The sequence below is a fragment of the Lagopus leucura genome, unplaced genomic scaffold (assembly GCF_019238085.1).
Source record: "Lagopus leucura isolate 7727_CA_CO unplaced genomic scaffold, USGS_WTPT01 Super-Scaffold_100002, whole genome shotgun sequence".
Lineage (NCBI taxonomy): Eukaryota > Metazoa > Chordata > Aves > Galliformes > Phasianidae > Lagopus > Lagopus leucura.
The window spans coordinates 34,006,482-34,029,380 of NW_024962263.1; the positions used below are offsets into that span (position 1 = coordinate 34,006,482).

The window sequence follows — 22,899 nt, forward strand, 5'->3', positions numbered from 1 at the left end:
CAAACTTATGAATACACACACACTGAAACTTGAATCCAAAATTTAAAGAACATACTGTTGGATTTTTATAACCCAGTCCAGCAAGGAAAACTCAGCACCACCTCATAAAAGGGAAGATCCTTGTATGGTTAGATAGTTGGAAGACAAAAAATAAATGGTTTGTATTCACAGTGGGAGGCAGTGACAGACAAGGTTCCATAAGATTTGTGTTAGGACCTTTGCTGTTCAACATATTCATAAAGGACTGGAAAGCACAATAGCAATGAGGTAATCAAGTTTGATTATATAATTTATTCAGGGTAGTAAAATCTAGTGACAGAGCAATAAAATGACAGCTGAAATTTGGTGCAGGTAATTGAACAGTGATGTGCATAACAGAAAGAAGAACTCCTAATTTCACTTACATTAGCTCTGAGCTGACTGGAATGAGAGTTGGGAGTTATGATAGATAGTCACACAGAAACATCACTCAGTGCTCAACAGTGATTGAAAGACTAAATCAAATGTTAGGAGTCATTAAGAGAATAATGAAAAGAAGAGAAAATGTCACTCTGCCATTATGTAAATCTCTGATTTTACCACATGTGTAATATGTTGTACAGTTCTGGCCTAGCCCTCCCTACTGTCTTAAGCAAGACAAGGGTCTGGAGAAAGTTTGGGAAGGGCAAGAGGGATGGTCAGAGATATAGAGTAAATTCTATATGAGAAATGAGTGAGCTACAACTAGGCTGAAAGAAGATTATTTTAATAGTAAAGGACAAGCTACAGAAAAATGATCCAGGAAGAAACTAACTTATTATTACTAAGGAGAAAAATAATGAGAAAAAGAGATTCAAATGAAGAGTCAAAGGGTAGAACAACAGAAATAGGAAACTGCAGATACTGAGATGCTCAGAAGAATTCCTTTTAATAGCACTCATCATTCCATTGGGGATTGGATACTAGGTTGAATTTCTTTACAGAAAGGATGGTTAGGCATTGGAACAGGCTGCCCAGGGAGGTTGGCAGTGTCACCATCCCTGGAGGTATTTGAGGACACGGTGCTAAGGGACATGGTTTAGCAATGAACTTGTAGTATTGGGTGGATGGCTGGACTTGATCTTGGTGGTCTTTTCTAACCTAAGTGATTCTATGATTCAAGCATCCAAAGACTTGGTGAATGCTGCCCAGCAGTTCTGTACACAGAGACATAGCTAGACCTATGATCACAACCAAGCTTCTAACACTAGACTGAATTATTATTATTTTTTAATAGTTACATTAATTTTATGCTTTTGTTTGCCTGTGCAATAGGTTTCTTGCTGTTGTTGTTTTTTCTGACATAACTCTTTTTCCTCTCTTTTAACTATTTTGTTGAAATGCAAATGATAATCACATAGCTTTTTATTTGTTTCAGAGTCCAACCTCGCATTAAGCTTTTGGATCCCTTTCTGGCACCTTGAACTAAACCCATAAAAGAGTTGCTATTAATGAATGAATTATTCTCTATAATTATAGGTATAAGAGTTTGAAGACTATATCAGCCTGAAAATACATCAGTCAGCATCATAACAAGAATTTAATATCCTTCCTCATTTAAATAAGGAAAATAAATCAATTATTCATCTATTTTCCATCTTAACAGTAGGACAGAGGCAACAAGATTATAGCTGCTGGCCTAATGTAAATCATTAGTGAGTAAATCACCTTGGCTGTGGTTAAAATCACTGTAGGTGTTCTACTTAATGAAGTGTTAGTTAGGTGGCAGATGACCATAAAACGTTGGGGTTGTGCGAGTTGTCAGTACAAGAGAAGAAAAGTGCGAATGCCAAGCTGTGTTTCATCAAAGGCAGATACTGAGGATTGTCCTTTACTGATGCTAATTGCAGTCTTTGCTACATTCAGCAGCTGCTGAGCTGGACCAAAATGTAGTCGCTAATGTATATGCAGAAAGGTCTGTACGTTAGTAGTAAGTCACATCCATTTAAGTCTGTTTTACAACTTCTGTAGACAGCAGAGGCAGATGGAAATTGTAAGTTTTCAAAAGCAAAACAAAAAAAATGGTGGCAAATGCAGAGTTAAAACCCAAGCCTGATCACAAATTCAGTGAGAAGGAAAGAGGAAAGAAAAAAGTATAAAATCTTCCTAATTAAAAACCAAATAATTTCATACATAAGTCTTAGGAAACAAATACTCTGCAATAATGTTTTTAGCAATGTCAGTAATTTAAAACATATTTCTTTTACAAGTTTTTTAGAGTTGTGGCCTTAATTTTTTCCTGTGTAACGTGAACTGAGTAATATCACTTTTATGAGAAGAGCAAATGATTTTGTAATGGCATGTATCTGGATGGAGGCTCTAGTTATGTAGTGAACTGCATGGAAACCTGATGCTGACTTTTCCTGGGGAAGGTGAGAACAGCTGCATGCTGATATTTCAGGAGAGTTGACTGCTGGGGCTCTTAGTCATCAGCACAGAACTTCATCTTTATTTTATTAACATATATGTGTATTTCTTCTTTTTTTTCAGTGCCCACTAGCATTTTTTGCTTTGCCAAGCTTGTATTTCCTTGTATTTCCTTCTTCAGTTGCACGTTCCCCATTGCATTGTTCCACATCATTTTAGCTATGTGGTCCACGTATGCATTCTCCAACGATCTTTTTCTTCACTCCTGGCAATTTGTCAGGAGTAAATATGGAATCTTCAAAGAAGCTACAAAACTGTAATAGCCAACCGTTTATATCAGTGAGCATTTTCTGATTTTTCTGGGGCTCGTAGTTTGGCCAGCTATGGATGCTTTTCTGTGGGCCCTCATCAAGGGTACTGCTAGCTCTCAAGTTCTTATTTCAAGAGACAAAGGTAACTGACATTTTATTTAAGTGAAGCCACTGAGAGTCCATACAAAGTAAACAGCTGTTACCTCACTGGGTCATTCTTGAAAATCACAAACACATTTTGTCTGAAAACCAAACTCTTATATTTTTTTCTTTGAAATAAACCTCAAAATGACATAAATCCCAGAAAAGGTCAACCTACTGTGTTGGCAATGAGATTGAAAATGTCTTTATAATGGGAAAAGTTAGGCAGTCTTAACATCAGGTATCAGTGTAAACTCCAGCTGTATAATAAAGGGTGAAAATAATCTGATTAACAACTTTTAGTGCTCTCACATGGTATCCTGGGTTTTATATGTTAAAAGCTGATTTGTCATTAGAAAGTACATTCCAAATATTGTCTCGGATCTCATATCTATCAGTTACAGTATCATAATCATGCTTTTTTTCTGATTTGTCAGCAATTTTCACCAGCAGCAGTATCCTAATGATTACTTCGAAATCAAACCTCTGAAAGCAGCTACCATACATGTAAATGTCTGATATTATGTTATATTTGCCCTGTAGAAGACTGTGCTAAATAAATAAGGTTGATTGAAAAGGCAGTCTAAGCTCTGAAAAGAGAAACAAGGCAATATAATTTTAAAGAGATTTGTAGAGCCGTGTTGTAAATGGAAAAATCTAGCATAGAAAGGCACTGAAGCATATAGTAATAAAAATCAATTGTCTGCAGAGCTGGCTGAACAAGTTATAAGAAGTTAATGAAATGAATTAAGTGAGAAACACCTGGTAACAAGTAAAATGAGTTGGTCTTGTTTTGTTTTTCCATAGAGAAAGGAATGAACACTCAATTTTATCTTGAAATCCATTTAGGTATTCCCCCTTTCTGCTTTTGGGAGGGGATATCTTCAGCCACCTGTTTCTGTGCTGCATACAGAAAGCTATTTTCTGTTATTGCCAAACTTTGGAGTGCCTATCTGTATGTATTCTCACGTGTATGTACTCCAACCATGATATTTATGCTGCATTTTTCTGAGAAAAGAGATCATTTTTGTCCACATGGTGGCTTAAAAGTCTGGTCTGTATGAAAGCTGAGGGTAATCACAGATCAGGCAGCTGCAGGTTTATTCTGTACTAGGCCAGATAAAAAATAAAAATCTTAGTCAAACCAGAAGACATATGGAAGATAATTATTCCTTTAAAAGTTCTGCTATACATACATGCATGTATATATATAGCCGCAGAGGAAGAAGGCCGGCAGGCAGCCAGACTTTCCCAGCTGAGAATTCCCCTGGCACTGGGGGACTCAGCTGGCACCCAGCCCACTGCTGGCTCCTGTCCCGCTCCGCTCCTGTGCTGCAGAGCTGAGAGCACCTTGCCCCAAGCTATATGCTCAGCTGGTGTTCATAAAGCTTTCGGGATGTAGGGCAGGGTATGTCTGTCCAGAGAGTCAATGATCCATAACTGACTCCCTCTTTCTGCCCTGTCTGCACTGCCAAGCACATTTCATCTCTTTGGTTGCATGTTTTGTGTGGCTCCCACAGTGTATGGTCTGAGCGACTCCAAAATGTGAGTGTTACTTTCCCAACCGCTGCAAGGTAGAAAAGCTCTGCTACACCCCATGCTACCCATGGGGAAATAAGGTAGTACTTTGTAATGTCTTTGAAATCTGTGTTTGAATATAAAGATCCAAATGGCTCTAATTGCATCTGTATGGCCTGGAGGAGTGGGAGCTCAGGTGCCAGCCAGTCCGGCTCTCAACCCCAGGTTCCCTTTTTGGAGAGGCACGCAACTCTTCCCAGGCAAGAATCATACTAAGAGTCAACGTGCAGGCAGGGTAAGCATCCATAATATCATCATAGGGCAACTAAATTTTGTGAGACGGGGTCTGAAGAGCGGAATCCAAAGCAGAGTATAGGTACTAGACAGAGTTAGAATAATTGTCCCAAAGAATTATTCACTTAAAACTGTTGGAAATATACTGGTAATACATAGATTTGTCTGAAAACTCATTCTGATTAGGACTTACATATTTATTGCAAGACTGCCTTGTAAGAATCTGGAATTCTCTGACAGTCAGTGCTTACAAGCAAGTATGCCTTGCAAAAGTATACTTCCTTACCAAGTCAGTGCTGTACGTTCTGTGTGACAGCCCAATGGCTAGAACATGGAGTCTGGAGTCAGGTGGCATTGGGCCTTTCATTTTGTCTCTCTTCAGCTGCAGATGCTCTTAAAGTCTGCACACCTCTAAGGCTGCCTTAACAGTAAACTACTGGGTGGTCTGCTTTGGGGCATCACCTTACTGCAGCCTTACCTCCAGGGAAGCATGTTAAATGCATTGTGTTGGATGAAATTTAGATTAGAAGAAATTCTTTACTCAGAGGGCGGTGAGGCGCTGGCACAGCTGCCCAGAGAAGCTGTGGTGCCCCATCCCTGAAGGCACTCAAGGCCAGGTTGGATGTGGCCCTGGACAGCTGAGCTGGTGGGAGGCAGCCCTGCCCACAACAGGGCATTGGGTCTAGGTGGGCTTTAATGTCCTTTCCAACCCAAACCATTCTATGTTCAATGAACGTGCTCTCGTGATTTGCAGGACAGTGCTGGAAGTGGTGGGTAGTGATTTCAAGTGACTTAAAATATGGGATATTGATGTATGCTGCCTTGAAACATAACACCGGACATTCTTCATGGGATTAATCAAGATACAGAATAAAAGCCTGTTACACCTCATACTGCATTCAGGTTTTAGCTGAACACTGTGCAGCCTGTGTTGCAGTGGGATTAAAGAAATGGGAATGCAGTCTGTAAAAAGAATGCAAAAAGCACTATCTTTATGAACTTGTCAAGAGTGATTCCAGCTGACTGAAGCTTTACAGATTTGGTATTTATCCTCCTGAAGCCTACTGCTCTCCCTCAACGGTTCCTGGTGGGGAAGGGACATGACTTTCTCTGGTAGCAAATTAAGCAGTTCCCAGGCATGGAGGCCAACTGGCACAGGCTGCCTCACTGGTGGAGCAGTAAACAAACACAGCCTCCAGAGGAGGGTGCCTGAATGCAAATCCTCTGGCAGTAATGGGCTGTGGGATGCTCTAACACCTAGCCTGTGCCTGGGGATTGCTTGGGAGACAGCTTACTGGTACAGACCAGAAGCATGCTGGCAACTGCACTCCAAATCCCATAGCAGCTGAATTCGTGCTCCTCAGAACACTCAGACACAGTCTGATTCCCTGAGATGGAGCCTGAGGCTTTACAGTAAGGATGATGGAGTACTGGAACAGGTTGCTTTTGTTCTGCAGAGATATTCAAGACCAGTCTGGATGCCTACCTGTGTGACCTATTGTAGGGAGCAAGCTTTAGCAGGGGGTTGGACTCAATGACCTCTCAAGGTCCCTTCCAATAATCTGTAATACTGATTATGTTTGGTGAGGAACCATTTAAAATGTTTCAAATACTCATTTTAAGTGAGCTTTTAACTCTTGAAAGATACAGATTTATAGCTTGGTCCTGGATTTCTGGTATTTCTCTTTTTAGTACAGCCAACCTTTTAATGAGTCATAGAAACTCGTAAAACATCCTGAAGAAGTCTACTGGTTTCTGGATTATTTTTGAGACTTTCTGGGCAAATTTAGAGGCAGATACTTAAATATGCTATGAGTATTCTATGTCATTGTTAACATGCAAAAGCTCTCTTCAGTGTCTATTCTCTACAGCAGCTATTAGTGCCTGTTACCATTCTTATTTAGAAGATGATACGATTGTAAAGCTACCTTTAGAGGGCATTAATTTGGGGCACTGGATAGCATTTTATTTGTAGCTGTCATTAATACCTGTAGATAAAAATAGTTGCTGATCTGATTACATATATTAATTTGTTAATTGCCACACATTACAGACTGATAATTCCTACTTCCTGCTGCTCACTAAATTCATTTGTTGCACCCTGTTAGACTAGCTAAAAAGGAATGGATAATCCACCATAAACTTTATAATCTGTTTGTAATCACCCAGAACATGGAAAATAACTGAACTGTTCTTACCTTTAGTTTATTCTCTTTCTGATTCTGATAGAAATGTGACTGCAAATCTTGCCTTTACTCTGGCCATGAGAGGAAAAGGTTCTGTTTTTTGTTGTTTGTGGGGTTTTTTTTTACCCTCATCAAGTATCATTTTCTTTCCCACAAGAAAATATACCTGACATAAAAAAAATAAAATAAAATAAAATAAAAATTCAACTATAACCTGAATAAAATGTTTCTCTTTTACTCTAAGTTACTCATTCATTCAAAAATCTCTATATTTGGATTGTTCGTTACTTACAGAACTAATTTAGATCCCTTCAAGTCCACAAAAGGTCAGATAAAAACTTCTGTCAAAGCCCTGATAACCTGCATGTGTTGCTTTGTCCTTTTTATGTTTTGTTTTTGTTTTTTTTTTCAAATCATTATGATAAAAGAGAGAGGTCCTAAGAGGAGCCCCTGAGGAGCCTGTGGACGCTCTGTTGTAGGACATTATCTTACTTTTTGTGGCTGAATGATGTCTGCATGTTTCAAAAACTAAAATTTACAGAAAATTAGTGCATAAAATCGTGCTGAGGCAATAACAAGAAGTCACAGTAGGAAGAAAATGGCTGCTTTTATTGCAGCATATTCTTTACAGGCCTTATGGTACCCAACTGTTGGGACAGGCACGGAGCACTAGATGAGGTGGTATCACTGTTTGTATAGCATTGCACCTATTAACAAACAAAAAAACAGACTAAATATGAATTAATACAAGCATTGGAAGATCCAAAGAAAGTGATGTAATAAAAACAAAGCTAAAGAAACAAGCACTAAAATACATTGTTATTCTTCAGCTATGCTATATCCGATCATCAGCTGAAACTCTTCTTTGCACTTCCTCATTGTTTCAGCATTACTACTAAACAGTCTCCATGTTGTGACACCCTATTCTAGTGCTACTCCAAAATATTGCAAAATATTGCATATTAATGTCAATGTAGAGCAACAGTTAGGTCATGGCATGAAGTGGTAATTGAGCACCCAGTGAAGTGGTGTGGTTGGCCCAGGGAGCACAGACACATCGTTTGCTCCTGTGCTTCCCACCTGACCAGAAAGGGAGGACCCACGATGGAACCACCCTGGGCTGATATAAGAGCCAGCCACTAAAGTGAGAAGTTTTCTTAGACTTATGCTATTTCCTAAGAAGGAATGCTGTGAGAGTTCCTTCACCAGTTTGGGTCAGTTCAACTCTTCTTTCTATATGTGACTATTAGCCTACCTGTGAACACTTTACCTGATGTAGCCAATAACCTGTCAGAAGTGATTTTGTTTCTTTGTCAGCAGAATATAAATATAGTGACAAGAGACATAAAATTACGTGGCAAATAAGAATAATGATTAGAGGACTCTATTTTTAGATTTTTTATCTCTATTTGAATTACCACTGAACCACCTCCTCCAAAACTGAAAGTCCAGAAATCCTTGATTCAGAGAACATCAACTAACATTAAAACTTACAGCATGCTCTCTGTTTCCCATCTAATTTCAAAGCAGATAGGAGGTTTCAATGGCTGGTGGTAAGTGGCTTGGTTTAAGTCTGTGTCATCTGTGCTTTGTTGCAGTTTTTAGTTCACGGTCTGCTCCGGGAGAGCTAAGTAAAGAAGACAGCATGTAGCTGAAACATTGTGCTTTTAATTGCAGCTAATGGACAATTAACTGCTGAGCTTTAACAATGGAAGTAGTGGATGATGGGGAAAGTACAGTGACTATAAAATCAAAGAAAGAGTATTAAAAATGTTTGGTTTTGGTTTTTTATAGAGTGAGTTGGAGCAGGCACAACTTTCTCTTTACATTTTAGGAAATTTGATCTGAATTGATCTTTTACTCACAGAAAAAAATTAAACACCACATGTATTTAAATGATCAGAAACTTAGTAGCCTTCATAAGTTACTGTATATTTTCATGTTCACGTAAATTGTTGTTGACTCAACATAAAAAAAAAACCTTCATGATCTATTATTAAAAACAGGCAAGGGATAGAAAAATAGTGTCTTTGATGCAAGAAAATCTGACTGAAAATAGAACAGATGTGAAAGGCATTCAACACAGAAGCAGTAGGATATATTTTCTAATCTTGAATAGGTACCTGATGGAAATTACCTACTGATGAAGTGGTGCCAGACAGAAGAGAAGATCTGAGGATTAGCACTGCACCTGGAGGATCGGTGAAAGAGTGATATGAAAATACAGGGCAAAGGAAAGGAGAGAGGAGGCTGTGCAGACAACTTGATGTTTACAGACACCTAATAAATGAGATGACATGGAGAAGAGATGCTTGTGTGACTTGGATGACCCAAAACACATATGTCAAAAGGTCAGAATGGAGAAAGAGATCACCAGTGAATGAAGAGCACAGCTGAAAAACAAGTTTAAATTACTGAAGAGCATGAGGAAAAAAAAAAAAAAAAAAAAAGGTAGAAATAGAAGCTTTGTTTCTGGGAAGAAAGGGAGTTCGGTTTCTGGGAAGAGGTGGGAAGTGGAAACACCATCAGGGAATGCAACAGGATGGATAACAAAGCAGTACAGGAATCTGTGAACTAGGATCTGGAGATCTGAAAGTGTTGGTTGGAGGGACATCTGAAAGTCACCTTGTTCACCTACTGTATTGAAGCAGAACTTTTCAACAACTGATAAAGTCAGCAATGAGTTTGTCTAGCCAAGTTTTGAAAACCTCCAAGAATGGAGTTTGCACAATTTCACAGCTCCAGTCCTGCACTACCAGTGAAGACATTTATAATGATGCCCAACTGGAACTTCCCATGCTGCACATGGCTGCTGTTGCCCTTTGCAGTATCATCCACCAAGTTGTTTTGGTGTTTCGTTTTTTTTTTTTTTTTTTTATTGCTCTGTCATCTTTGTACTTCCCCTTCAAATGGTTGTAGTCCACTATCAGATCATATCATGTTTTTTTCTTTACAAAACCAAGCAGAGTGCTTCTCGCATATGTGGGGAACTATGCCCTAGGCTCCTTTCCATCTTCATGCCCCCCTGCCATGGTTTCTCAACAGCCAGGAAGTGGAGTGGGTGAAACAAAACACCATATTCTAGGTACTGCTTAACCAGCACCAACTAAAGGGGAATAACAACCTGCCTTCATGTGCTAGCCATTCACTTCTTAATGCAGCCCAGTTGGTTACTGTTGTTTCTCCTGCGGAGACAACTTGGCATCCTCTGTCACCCCCAGATGGCATTTCAGTGATTTTAAAATCTGGAAAGGAAGAGCAGAAGATTAATATCAGTGCCAGGAAGAGAGAGGTCTACGTGAGTGAAGTCTCCTTTTTAAGTAGAATGGATTGATGTGTCACAAGAATGGGTCTGGAGGGGAAAAAAAAGAAAAAAAAAACACAGACCTCCTCCATGAAGTAAGGTAAGACATTAGATGGGAAGCATCTCTTCATCAGCTTCTAAAACAAATAACACTTGCAGACTCTTTCATAGATTTCCAAAGAGTTACAGTGGCAAGGTGTGCTAGAATCACTGGTTAATTTAGATTGTCATAGCTTGCGATGTGGAATAAGGGGTGATATTCCTCATCATGACATCATGTAGTGCACTGGGAGTTAGAGAGTTAAAGCTCCAGATCTGTGGATTGTCAATAGTTCCAGGTACCTTTCTCAGAAGTGAAGAAGTCCAGCTTCCAGAAGACTTCACTGTTCTTTTTTGGCTCTCCTTTTTCTGCTCATCTCTGCGGTGTGTGCTCTTGTGCTCTCCAGCCATCTCACCTTCAACATTAGAGTAAGGCCTTTGGTTTTGGACACACTCTCTCTCCTTCATTTAATCCATTAGCTTCAGTTCCAATTATATTGTAATGTATTGTGTTATCTTGCATTCTGTGCTCATATTTAGTAAATTAGTTTTTTCCCTTAGCTTACTGCCACTGTTGTTTTTAGGCTCATCTCACTACCTTCCCCTTTCCCAGGGAGTGGGTCCCCTCATCCTGTTATTCATGGAAGCAGGCCAAATTGGGCTGGAATCATGACAGATTGGAAAGGAGTTTCATTGGTCAAGTTGTCTGTAGCATGGTCAAAGCAGAGACAAATCTGAAGGTACATTACATTGCTCAGGACCTTGTCCAGCTGAGTTTTTAATAGCATCAACAATGGAGATTTTGGAACTTGCACATGCAATTGACTTTAGCATGTGACTACTCTCTCATGAAAGCATCTTTTCTAAGACTGGGACAAAACTTCTGTTGTTGTGATTTAGAATAATTGCTTCCTACTTCTTCACTGTGTACTAAGAAATGATCCCCATCACCCTACACGAGAATAAAGCAGAACCCCCATTAGGTTTCCTTTACCCAGGTTGAAGAAACATGGCTTCATCACCTCCTTGAATGTGATGTGTCCCTGCCTTGTGGTCATCATGGTGGCCCTTGATTCCATTATGTTCATATCCTTCTGTTGCTGGGCAGACCACAACTGAACATACGCACAAGATGTGGTCTCATATTTACAAAATAATGAAGAAAAATCACTTAAATGTGACTTGCTGGCTACACCATTCCTAGTACAACAAAGGATGTGGTTAGCCTTTATCACCACAAGGATATAGGGAAGTCTCTTTAGTCCTTTGAGAGGAAAGGCTGTGGTATATGAAAGCAATAAAATCAAACAGATCTTAAAAGGTGCTTTTTTTAGAGGAGAGTTTTGGTTATAAGTGCTCAGTCACAGTCATTGAACAGTTTTTCATGCAGAGGAATTTCACTGCCAGTGAACTCCACTTAAATGTTGGGTGATGTGGCTCAGCTTGGATTTAAAATAAAAGCTCTAAATCTGTGTTGTGTGTTAGTTACAATGCAATGTTGCTGTACATATACTATTTCACATCATGGAAGCAGCCTGGCTACAGCAATATGCAGCACAAGATTAGTTTGCTTATGAACTTCAACCTGACGTTTAGAAATTGCGCAGCAGGAGAGCAGCAACATGGAGATTCGTGTTGATTTCCATACTTGGCAGAAGTACAGAGGAAGAAGAAAATTAGAAAAATAAAGACACTGTGTTGGGAAGAAAAACTAAAATTAAATCAGAACAACTTTATTCAATACCCTTACGTTTGATTTTCTGTAGATTTGAAGTATATAGTTTGGTAATTGCATGGGGAATTGGAAAATAAAACACAGATTGAGGTTAAACAAATAAATGTTTCAGAAAATGTGTTCTTTACTCTCTGATTTACTAGGCCTTGTCTGTACTCCCTTCAGACTAAAAGAAATAGTGCCAGACACTGTTCAGCTGCAATTCCAATAAAATCCTTGAGAATGCTGTTCTGAGATGGCAGACATAGTCAGTACCTTTGCAGTACCTTTACTCACATGTATGTTGTTTTCCCTTTGTCCATTGGTCCAAATGTGATCAATACATTTTCAAATACAAGTACCCAACTTAGAGGAAAGTCTTTAAGCACAGCATCCTGCAATTTAAGCTCTTACATTTCATTAGATGACTGTTTCTCCACTCCATAAAATCATACATTTAAATATTTCTAGTCCTGTCTTGCAGTGTTGATGCTTCTCAAGTGTCTGAAATCAACACATTTTACGCTGCTTTTGCCATAATCATTGAAGAAAATAGTAACTAATACTGATTGGAAGTGCAGGCCCCAGAAAGATTCCATCCTAGTACTATTCTTTTTCTCTCTTTTACTAACCACTATGACATAAATGTATAAGAAGAGGTAATCGTGAGAGGGGGGAAAAAAGAACTGTGTAGCTAATCATAGAGTCATCAAGGTTGGAAAAGACCACTAAGATCACCCAGTCCAGCCGTCAGCCCATCCCCACCTACCACATCCACATGGTTCTTGAACACCTCTGGGGATGATGACTCTACCACCTTCCTGGGCAGCCTGTGCCACTGCCTTACCAGAAGAAATTCTTCCTCATATCCAACCTCAGCTAAGGGGCAGTGCTGGAAGGATAACATGGATCTGTGAAGCGATCATAATGAAATTCAAACTGAGAATTTTGAGTCAGGATTCTGGCCACTGGAAGAATGTTATTTTGGAACTGCTGTTCAGTAAAGTAATAGGAGAAGGGCAAAAAAAAAATAAAAAATAAAAAATAAATTAAATAGTACTGTGCAGTTTGGGTAGTAGAAATCTGGATTTACTGTAACATTAGAGACACCTGAAACTGAAGCTTTCTGGCACTACATCAGTTTTTGTTGTTACATAAATAATAAAATATATAAACAAAATATATAAACATAACCCTACTTTCTTGAGTGCTTTGTATCTTAATAAGAGATAAATAATAATTTCTGTGTACTTTTCATTTTGAATTAAGTTGCACATTGCCTTTTTGCAGCTCAAAAAAATTGAGCTTCTGAAGTAGAGACTGTGGTACAAAAGCGCTACGAAGTGAGCAGTTGCTAGTTTAAAATGCCAAGGCAACATCCAGGGGGGAATCTGTAGCAGGTTGGCCCTGGCTGTCAGCCAAGCACCACCCAGCTGCTTGCTTCCAGCCCAGAACAACATCATTTACCAGTACTGTTGTGGGCAAAATAGATTCAGCATAGGGAATTTAATTAAAAATGTTCAGTTACTGATTTGGGTATTAGGAAGGAAACAAAGGAGGCAGGCATTTAAAGACTTTGGGAAAACACCTTTCTCCTCCCTCTTCCAGGCTCAGTTTCCTGCCAGTTACTTCTCCCCACTTCTGATCTCCACTACCCTTCTTATCACAGCTGGTTATGCTCATTTCCATTGGTGATGCAGTGGGCTGTGCAGGAGGTTGGGGTCAGGATATAGAGATGCCTTTATTGCCATGCCTTCCTTCTCACTATTTTCTTCTACTGCTTCTTGTTTGCTCAATTTTGGCATGGGTTATTCATGGGGCAGCAGATCCTTGGGGTACCTGCTCTGGCACGGTAGTACCATGGGCCACAGTTCATCCAGGGATGTTACTATGCTCACGACAGAATACCGCATGCTCCTCTGGCCCTGTTTTTTTTTTTTCCTTCTGGCATTTATTGCCATTTCTAAACACATTCTAACAGGAGCACCATAAACTCCTCTGACTGATTCTCCAACCCCAATGGGCTAAGCTGCATCTTGTGGTGAAGCTGGCTGGAAACAGCATGAGGTTACCCTTTTCTCACAAAGTCCACCCTTGTGACCCACCCACTACCAAAACCTTGTCATCTCCCTGCTATACAACATCAAAAATGGCTTAAGGACATGACAAACCATTGTGAACATCCTAAACCCAACCACAGTCTCACCTTCAGGATGCCCTGTAAAGAATGATGCAGTGCTCAGCATGGTGGAGATTTCAGGTAATTCAGCCAACCACAGAGCAGCCCCATGATATAGTCATAACTTAACCAGCCTAAACTATGCCAGGAACCAGTGTGTAGGAGCTGGGACTAGTGATAGACAGTGTGGGCTTTCAGCTGTCCTTGTTTCTTTTTGTAAAGAACATGAGTACTTCTCCGCATCTGTCTCAGACAAAGCATGTTTGGCACTTCACAAAGTAAATTGTGTTTGGGGGAAAAACTAATCAGATTATCAATCAGTGCAGACAGAGTAAATCATTTTGGGTGAACTGCCCAAACATATCCAGACTGGGGTAAATGTTTCATGGAAGCAGTTAGCATAATAGATTTTTTAGAAAGGCATGGGGTTAAAATACTACAAACAGTTGTCATACCACAGTTTAAACTGTTAATACGTAGTTGTATTTTCATGATCCTTTCTCACTTTAGAAGCATAGTTGCATTCTTAGTTTTTAAACAGTGCCCTAAAAAGACTGACTCAGGCAGCAAATCTTCAGGAGTTAACATCTTTGTATAGATCTCACATTACATCACACTGTGGAACCTTATGACAAAAAAAAAAAAAAAAAAAAAAAAAGATTTATTGTATTGTGAAATATGCAGATATTACTTTGGCAGTAGTTCTGTAAAAACTTGAAAGGTGATTTTTTCAATGCTGCTTGTAAAAAGCAAATTCATTGTCTTTGGAAGAGGTGGGTAGCTGTATTGAGAGGCACCACTGCATCAGGAAAAGAAAAGGAGCGCAGTCCACTAGTAGCAACCTTGGTAGTTCAAAAGAAAGTAAACATCATCTCACTTTCTAGGAAATATTAGAAAGTCACCATGAGGCATATTCTTTGTTTAGAAATCATAGCCTGCCTGGCTCTCCAGAAATTTTGCTCCCAAATAACCCTACATGTCTTGCTCTCATAGGTATGCTCTTGACATCTCTTGCTTTATTCTGGGTTTCTGCTCTTCTTACATACATTGGTAATCAGTTTCCCAACACCCTGGAGACCTTCTCCATCTCTCTCATCTTCTTAAATTGCATCCTATTTAGTTAGTTACTTAGTTACCATTCCCCAAAGAGGCTCTTGCTTGCTCCTTCCAGTTAGTCTGTTCAAAAGCTAGTTTGTGTCCCCTCCTAATTTTACTTGCCTGTATCACAGAGAAAACAGCTATTATCAGCATCCAAAGTACAAAATTCTGCATTTTTCTCATAAATGAACAGTGTGACTCATTGTTCATTGTCCTCACACTTACATTGGAGGAGCTGTTAGCCCTTATCTAAGTGTCGGAGCAGAATGAGGAGGATAGAACACCCATTCTTTTCACGTGTATCTTGATGCTATCACACTAACATACTGTGCTGCACATTAAGCACACCAGCTGCTGAGCTTGCTTTATCAGTTCTAATAATAATTGAGTATTTAGCTGGGAGGATGAGGGAATTAAACACAAGGGACCGGACAAACTTAAGGATAAGTCCATTGTGATTTTAAGTAAAGACTGACACAAGATCTGCTTAACCAGCAGCTCTCTGGAGGAGGAACAATATTCTTGGGAAAAAATTTTCTATACCTCATCTGTTTATATCCGGGGAATATTCAATTCCATGTGAACTTCTCAGTGTGTGCCTTTTACCTCAAATAAAAATGAACTAGTCTATCGCATTTTAATTGTAAGGAAAACTACCTATAAATGTACTACACTTGCAAACGTGCATGTGGGGGTCACCTCACAGGAGGTGAGGCATGGCAACTTATCGCCCCATGCTACTTTCGCATGTCAAAGCATTATGACTTTAAACTGATATTTTGTTATATTTTTATTCTCTACATTGAACTGACTGTACATTCATTTCTTGAAGTCACTGGTGAGCCAGACTTACAGTGACTGTCTCTTGAGATTTTGACTGTGGGAAGACTTAGGAGCATTTGTAACAATTTAGTTGATGATGAAAGTTGCAGCAAAAGCAACCAAGGTATGTATTAACTGGGTTTAATTTTTGTAAAGATTGTGTCCACCAGTGCCAGCATACATCTAGCTCCGTATTCAGCTGCATGTCCTTTTGTTTTAGTGTTTCTTTTTTACTAAAACATTTAATTTCTAACAGCACCTTGTATGTGTGATACACAAAGATAGTCAAAGTAAATTCAAGCTTTGAAATCTTCAGAAATTAAATTTCATGCTGCTCAGTATAAATACTTGTCATAAAAACTTCCAGGCAGAAGATACTGTAGTGATGCTATCATGCCTCACAAGTTATTTTATAGCTGATCAAAGCACTACTCATATCTAAGAAGTTTCTGATTATACAGAAAATTGACAGACTCTCACTGCCAAAATCCTGTTGTATTGTCTAGTTATTATTGCTATAAATAAAACTTTCAGCAAACAATCTGATATTAATAGTACTTTATGGTTATATCAAGTACAGGAATCAACATCAGCATCTTGGCTTTCTTTCTTCCTTTAAATCCCATGCCTCTTTTACAAAGAATGAAATGCAGATCAAAAGTAAAGTCATACCTAGACTTCCACTTATTCAGGAAGAATGACTGAGCATTACTGGTGAAGTTTATAACACCAGATAGTAAATTTTCACCTTTTGATATAGTAATATTTTGTTATAAACATGACCTAATAAAGACTACCAAGAAGAAAGCAAAAAATAAACTACAAGCTGAGCAGAAAGATAAAAGGATACCTCAGCAAGAGAAAAAAACAAAATCATTTCTACAAATGGATTGGCAGCTGGCAGGGCAGAAAAATGACTACTCAGTAGGCTTTACACAAGGACTAGTTGATCTGATGTCATTGCATGGGCACACACAATCTTGGAAGCATCAAGATAACTAGGAGAAGTTCCTGAGGACTTGAAAAAAAGCAAATGTCACTCTTGTCTTTAGGAGGGGAAACTTGAAAGATACCAGGAGCTATAAGTCAGTCACCCTCATTTCAATTCCTGGGAAGCTGTTTGGGAAAATAATCCTGGAAGATATATCCAAGTATATGAAGGATAAGAAAGTAACTGCGAGTAGCCAGCAGCTATTCACAGAGAGGAAAACATGCTTAGCTGATTGGTTAGCCTTGCAATAAGACAGCTGAGTGGATTAGGAAGCAGTGGATGTAGTTTGTCTTGGCTGTAGAAAAGTTTTTTGATGCTGTCTTCCATAGCCTCCCCATAGATGAGCTAATAAAGTATGGGATAGATACATGGAACAGAGAGATGGGTTGAAAGCTGGCTGAAACACTAGGCTCAGAATTGTGATCAGAAGGACAAATTCCATTCTGAGGTCAATCATTAATGGTATACCTTAGGCCTCAAATACTGGAGCCAGGACTGTTTAACTTCATTATTCAGCTGCATGACTGGATACAGCACATGTTCAGCAAGCTGGCAGTAGGAAACCAATAGGAGTTTCTGATATACCAAAAGGACCTTGACAGACTTGAAAACCAGGTCAAGTGCTTCAAAAGGAAATAATATTCTGCCCTGGGACAAGATAACTTTAGGACAGCTGAAAAGCAGACTCCTAGAGCAGGACCAGGGAATACTGGTAAACATGAGTTAACATTGTGCTGTTGCAGCAGAGGTTGCTAAAAGCATCCCTGAATGCATTAAAGGGAGCATTACCAGCAAGTCAAGAGGGGATGATCCTTCCCCTTTCCTCAGTAGGGGTGAGAAGACAGCATGCAATGTTGTATCTTCTTGTGGTCTCCACAGTACAAGAGAGACACAGATATACAGGAAGGAGTGCAATGAAGGACCACAAAGACAAAGGGACTGGAGCATCTGACATAGGAGGAGAGAGAGGGCTGGGATTGTTCAACTGGAGAAGAGAAGGATCAGGGGAACCTTACCAATGTATGCGACTACCTGAAGAGGGAAAATAAAAACTGTGGAGCTGCGTTCTTTTCAGTGATACTCAGTGAGAAAGGGCAATGGGACAAAATGAAATGCAGGAAATAACACTTGAACATTTTAAATCCTTTTTAAGTTGTTGAATCCAAAAAGAGGCTGTCCAAAGATACTTTGGAGTCCTCCTGTTTTGTGATACTCAGAAGCCTGCTAGACATAGCACTGAGTAACCTACTCTAGTCAGCCCTGCTTTAAGGACTGGATGAGTCCAGATGGGACCCCTTCCCAACTCAGCTGTCTTTTGATTCTGTGACCACATACCCTGAAGTTTAAAACAAGTCATTTTGTGCATGTTTTATTTGCATGCCTGTTTAGATTTTCAGTGTAAAAGAAACCATAGAGTAACTAAGTAGAAAATAAAGAAAAAATAATATTATAATATTATAATGGAATAAATTACTATGATATGTGAAGCCCACAGTAAACGTGAATGTGGAAACATACGAAGTAGAGAACATTACATTTCTGTATTTAATTCACTGCTTGTTGAAAAATTGATGTAACTGTAAACGTTAAGCAAAAATGCTAAAGTACAAGATATCTTCATACTGAGTTGATATTCAGCCTATTGAATAAGCAATTCTTATGAAAAAAATACACCCTTCTCCCTAAGGATCTCTATAGAAACGGAGGATTTGTTTTCCTAAAAATAATAATAATAATAATCTGGCAATTAATCAGAAGGAATTGCGTTTGTCATGTTTGACGCAATTATAAAGGAATGCATAATCAATAGCAATCAAACATGGTTTTATTAAAAATAAAATATAATGTGTAGAGAGGGACTATAGATGAATCTAAGTGTATTAAAATGAAAGTAGAAATTTACTAGTAAAAAATGGTAGTAGTGGAGGGAGCCTAAATATTACTCTTCTTAACCGGGGAAAAAGAGGTAATCTTGTTTAAAACTGAAAATGCTATGGTGAATGCACAAGAAGACAAATTAATCATAAAGATTTGGATTGGAAGGGACCTAATATTAGAAATCTATTAATTTTACTGTCTTAAAGAGCAATGATCCTAGCATATACACAAAACATTTCAAGCAAGTTGGTAGAGACACTGGGAGAGTACTCAAGGTGAATTTCACAAGACTTTGCCTCATGTTGCCACTCAGCAGTCAAGCATTCTGGTAGGTTTCTGTACACCTCTGTTGATGGAGCCAGAAGAGTGAGGTCCTACAGATAGCTCTGGATCCTAAGGAATGGAGCTGTCATTTTCTTCTTGTATGTGAAATTAATTTTAGGGAGTCAGAACCACCACTGCATTCGGACATCAGTGGAGAGAGAGCATGAAATTACCATGGTTGGCAAATTAGGTATATTTATAGATGTTCTGGGACTTCTTAAATTGCCCAGGAAAGAAATGGTATGAATAACATATTTAAGTTATAAGATGAAACATATAAGGGTCTTCTTCAAGCAACTTGTGAACCTGAAATGCATGAGACAGCATTTGATGTAGATAGTAAGTAGATGTAGACTGAGTATAGCCAATGGACTAAAATAATGCCCTTAAATGCTGTGCATGTGATTTAGTAAGCCATAAATGTACATTCAACATTTAAAACTGTCCAAACTGAGTAAAATAAAGGTAAATCAGAAGCAGCCTGAGGCAAGCCTTTCTTTCATCTGCATTAGGAATGTCCTATTAGAGCAGTTAATAGAGACTGGAGGAAGAGTTAGAGCTAAACCATCTGTGCCCCCTAAAACTTTACATTACTTGCATCTCTTTAAATAAAGCCTCATTGCAAGAACAAGCATTTCATGATTTTGTTACCACTCATCGTAGTGGAAGAAAACTATCAACGATAAAATTAAACACTGAACAGATTATGGTGAAGAACTGGAACAGGCTGCCCAAGAAGGTTGTGGATTCCCTACCCCTGTATGCATTCAAGGCCAGGTTGGATGTGACACTACACAGCCTGCTCTAGTGATTAGTGACTCTGCCTGTGGTGGGGGGGTTGAAGCTGGGTGATCTTTGAGGTCCTTTTTAACCCAGACCATTCTGTGATTCTATAATATTGCACCAATGGAAGAAGCAATATAGACAAACAACAAAATGTGAGGAATTTCAGAAGACCTCGCACATTTAGACCTCAGGTAGCCAACATAACTCTTTCGAAGAGACTGGTACTGTGTCAGAGCTGAAGTTACCTGAAAACATTTACTTGATAGATCATTAGTGCAAAGAAGGAAATATTATTTCCTCTGTTCATGAAGCTCACAGTAACTATACACACAGATAGGAATCCACAAATACTAAATGGATAGCCACCACTCCAGCTTGTACAAATGAATATTTAATAGCTTGTTTATATATTCTACATATCATTGCTGAATAACATTTAATGTTTCTCTTGAAATCAAATAACCAAGAAGAATGTAAATATATTTTTCTTGTCAATCAGATAGATAAGACACATCACATGGACCTCTAAATCCCATTAAGTTGCAGTGAAATTTTGGAGACAGTCAAAAGCTGCTGTTCATTTTTTTTTTTTTTTCTTGTTCATTCTTTTCAGTTTCTTTCCTGCTTAGTTAATGCTCATTAAGTATCTTTGGTACTTCCTTATACATACATTTTGGGAGACATTACAGGCTTTAGTCCAAGCTTTGGTTCCTTTCCCTTTATTGTTCTAAACAACTGACATCAAACTGAAACACGGAAGAGACTTTAGAAAAGGTAGTTCTCCAGGTAGGAGAAACAACTTCAGCATTTGTCATACAATAATTGTTTTTATACAGAATATCTCTTACCCACAGGCAGCACCATGCATTTGGATTTTGGCAAGAAGAGTTACACCACCTGAGCTGCTAACACTTTGTCCAACTCAAAGCAGCACTCACACTGTAATGTTTATTATTATCCACTAGACACATCCCATCCCCCACACGCTACTTTAATCCTTTTTTAAGACCAGTTTTCTGGAGCCCATCTGGCGTTTTCAGACACATCTCACAACTGTGCCTTGCTGCTACATTGCTGGGGTACATTGTAACCTGCATGAAGTCACGCTGCAGAACAGAGAGTCTGTGGCAACATAAGTGCTTTTTGTTTCTATCCCTCTGCATGTTATCTATAATCTGATTTTAAATATGTTAATACTAAAACAAGAATTCCAACTACTACTTTTATTTATTCACTTAAAGCTTTTTCCTCAATCCTAGCTTTATCGGCTACAGAAGTTTATAAATTACATCCCCCAGGCAAAGTTCTCTAATGCCTCATTTAAGAAATATTAGTAATTCTGATCTGCGGAAATTAACTAAGATATACTGTTGCCTTTCTTTATATCCAATTTAAGTACCAAAGATTGAAACACTAGTGGTATTTCTAAACCATTTGAAGATAAAATAGGAAACAATCATTAAAAATGAGATTCAGTTTACATCATTTTAAGACAGATCTATTCAGATCCATAAAAGGAGGACAGGAGAAAGGACACAGCACGGTTTTCCTATGTGAAAATTGGCCAATAGACAATATCTAGAGCTGTGCTTTTTTAGGCAATAAATAGAGTTTTAAAAAGTGCAACTGTTCTGAAATTCTGACTTCAGCTAATAGTTTCTCTGGGGATCTCTAAGGAGCTGGAGTCCCAAAGCTATCAGAGAACAGAATGATTATCTCTTATCCAGATTACTTACTGAAAGATACATAGAGAGATTAAATTTCAGCACTGGCACAGGTTGGCCAGAGAGGTGGTAGATGCCCCATCCCTAGAAATATTCAAGGTAAGGCTAGATGGGCTCTGAGCAACCTGACATAGCTGTAGGCATCCCTGTTCATTGCAGGGATTTCCACTGGATGACCTTTAATGGTCTCTTCAAACTATTTCATGATTCTATTATTTAGTTTCCTACTGTGCTTGAAAGAACTGGAAGCTGTAAGGAATAACGTGCCCACTTCTACTTTATATAAATAGCGAAATATTCCTTAAAAGAATTTGTTTAACTCACACATGGCTCTTCTCAGCAACACACCACAGGCTACTTGAATACATGTCTTCCTCCATCAGTGTACATCCTATATTCTGGATGAGGGTCCTAAGCTAATAACAGAGCCAACAATTAACAGCACTGTCTATGGAGAAAGATATAGCTTCAAACACAGTATCAAACACAGTATCAAACACAGTCACCTAAAGTGAGGTCAGATGTTATTGGGTAAACACTATCACAGAAACCTCTTCTGTAAATTGGAGATATTTTTTCACATAAAGTTTGAAGTTAATTATTGATATCTTCTCTAGCCCTAGGAGCATAGCATTTGAAAATGTTTATCAAAGACTTGCAAATTTTCTATGAGACACAGGTTATAATACTATAACACGATGGAAAGTACACCAGTAATAGCAGAGGAATACAATCCTAGGTTGCAGCAGATGAGAACAAACCCAAACACAGCCATCCTACACACAGACACAAAGAAAGAAGAACTGCTTACCTTTACAAGACCTCCAGTAAGCAAGGATCTCCAGCAAAAGAGACCCTTACCTGCACTGCCAACCCTTAAATGAGGTCTGGGAAGGGGCGGATCCTGGTTCCACCCCATTCCCATCACTCAGCTGCATTGCATGCACCTGAGTTCTCCTGACTTGGCCCTGCCTTCCCACCAGGTGCTTAATTTGGTTCTGGCCATGACTCAGTATTTCCATTGCACAGGGCAAAGCAAATATTTCAGCTTAACCCTCTGCACTCAATTTAAATATTAAAAAGATAGTACTTGAGGGCAATTTGTTTCAGTATTCAAGAAATACTCTGATTCTGAGGTAAGCTGAAAAAAATCTCAGCTGAGTTTTTTTGCATGAAAAAGAAATTAGTAGCAAGTCAATTATTTA

At 38.8% G+C, this 22,899-nt stretch overlaps 1 long non-coding RNA gene across 2 annotated transcripts; it reads right to left on the reverse strand.

Annotated features, from left to right (window-relative positions):
• Nucleotides 1-9,725: 9,725 nt before the first annotated feature.
• LOC122179164 lies at nucleotides 9,726-22,536 on the reverse strand. Of its 2 annotated transcripts, none has more exons than XR_006178557.1 (4): nucleotides 22,506-22,536; nucleotides 22,019-22,105; nucleotides 10,482-10,594; nucleotides 9,726-10,080 (listed from the first exon to the last, which is right to left on the reverse strand). It is a non-coding gene; the product is annotated as an uncharacterized LOC122179164 (long non-coding RNA). The 2 variants fall into 2 exon arrangements; XR_006178558.1 differs by having other exon boundaries at nucleotides 22,019-22,110; nucleotides 22,506-22,527.
• Nucleotides 22,537-22,899: the final 363 nt, after the last annotated feature.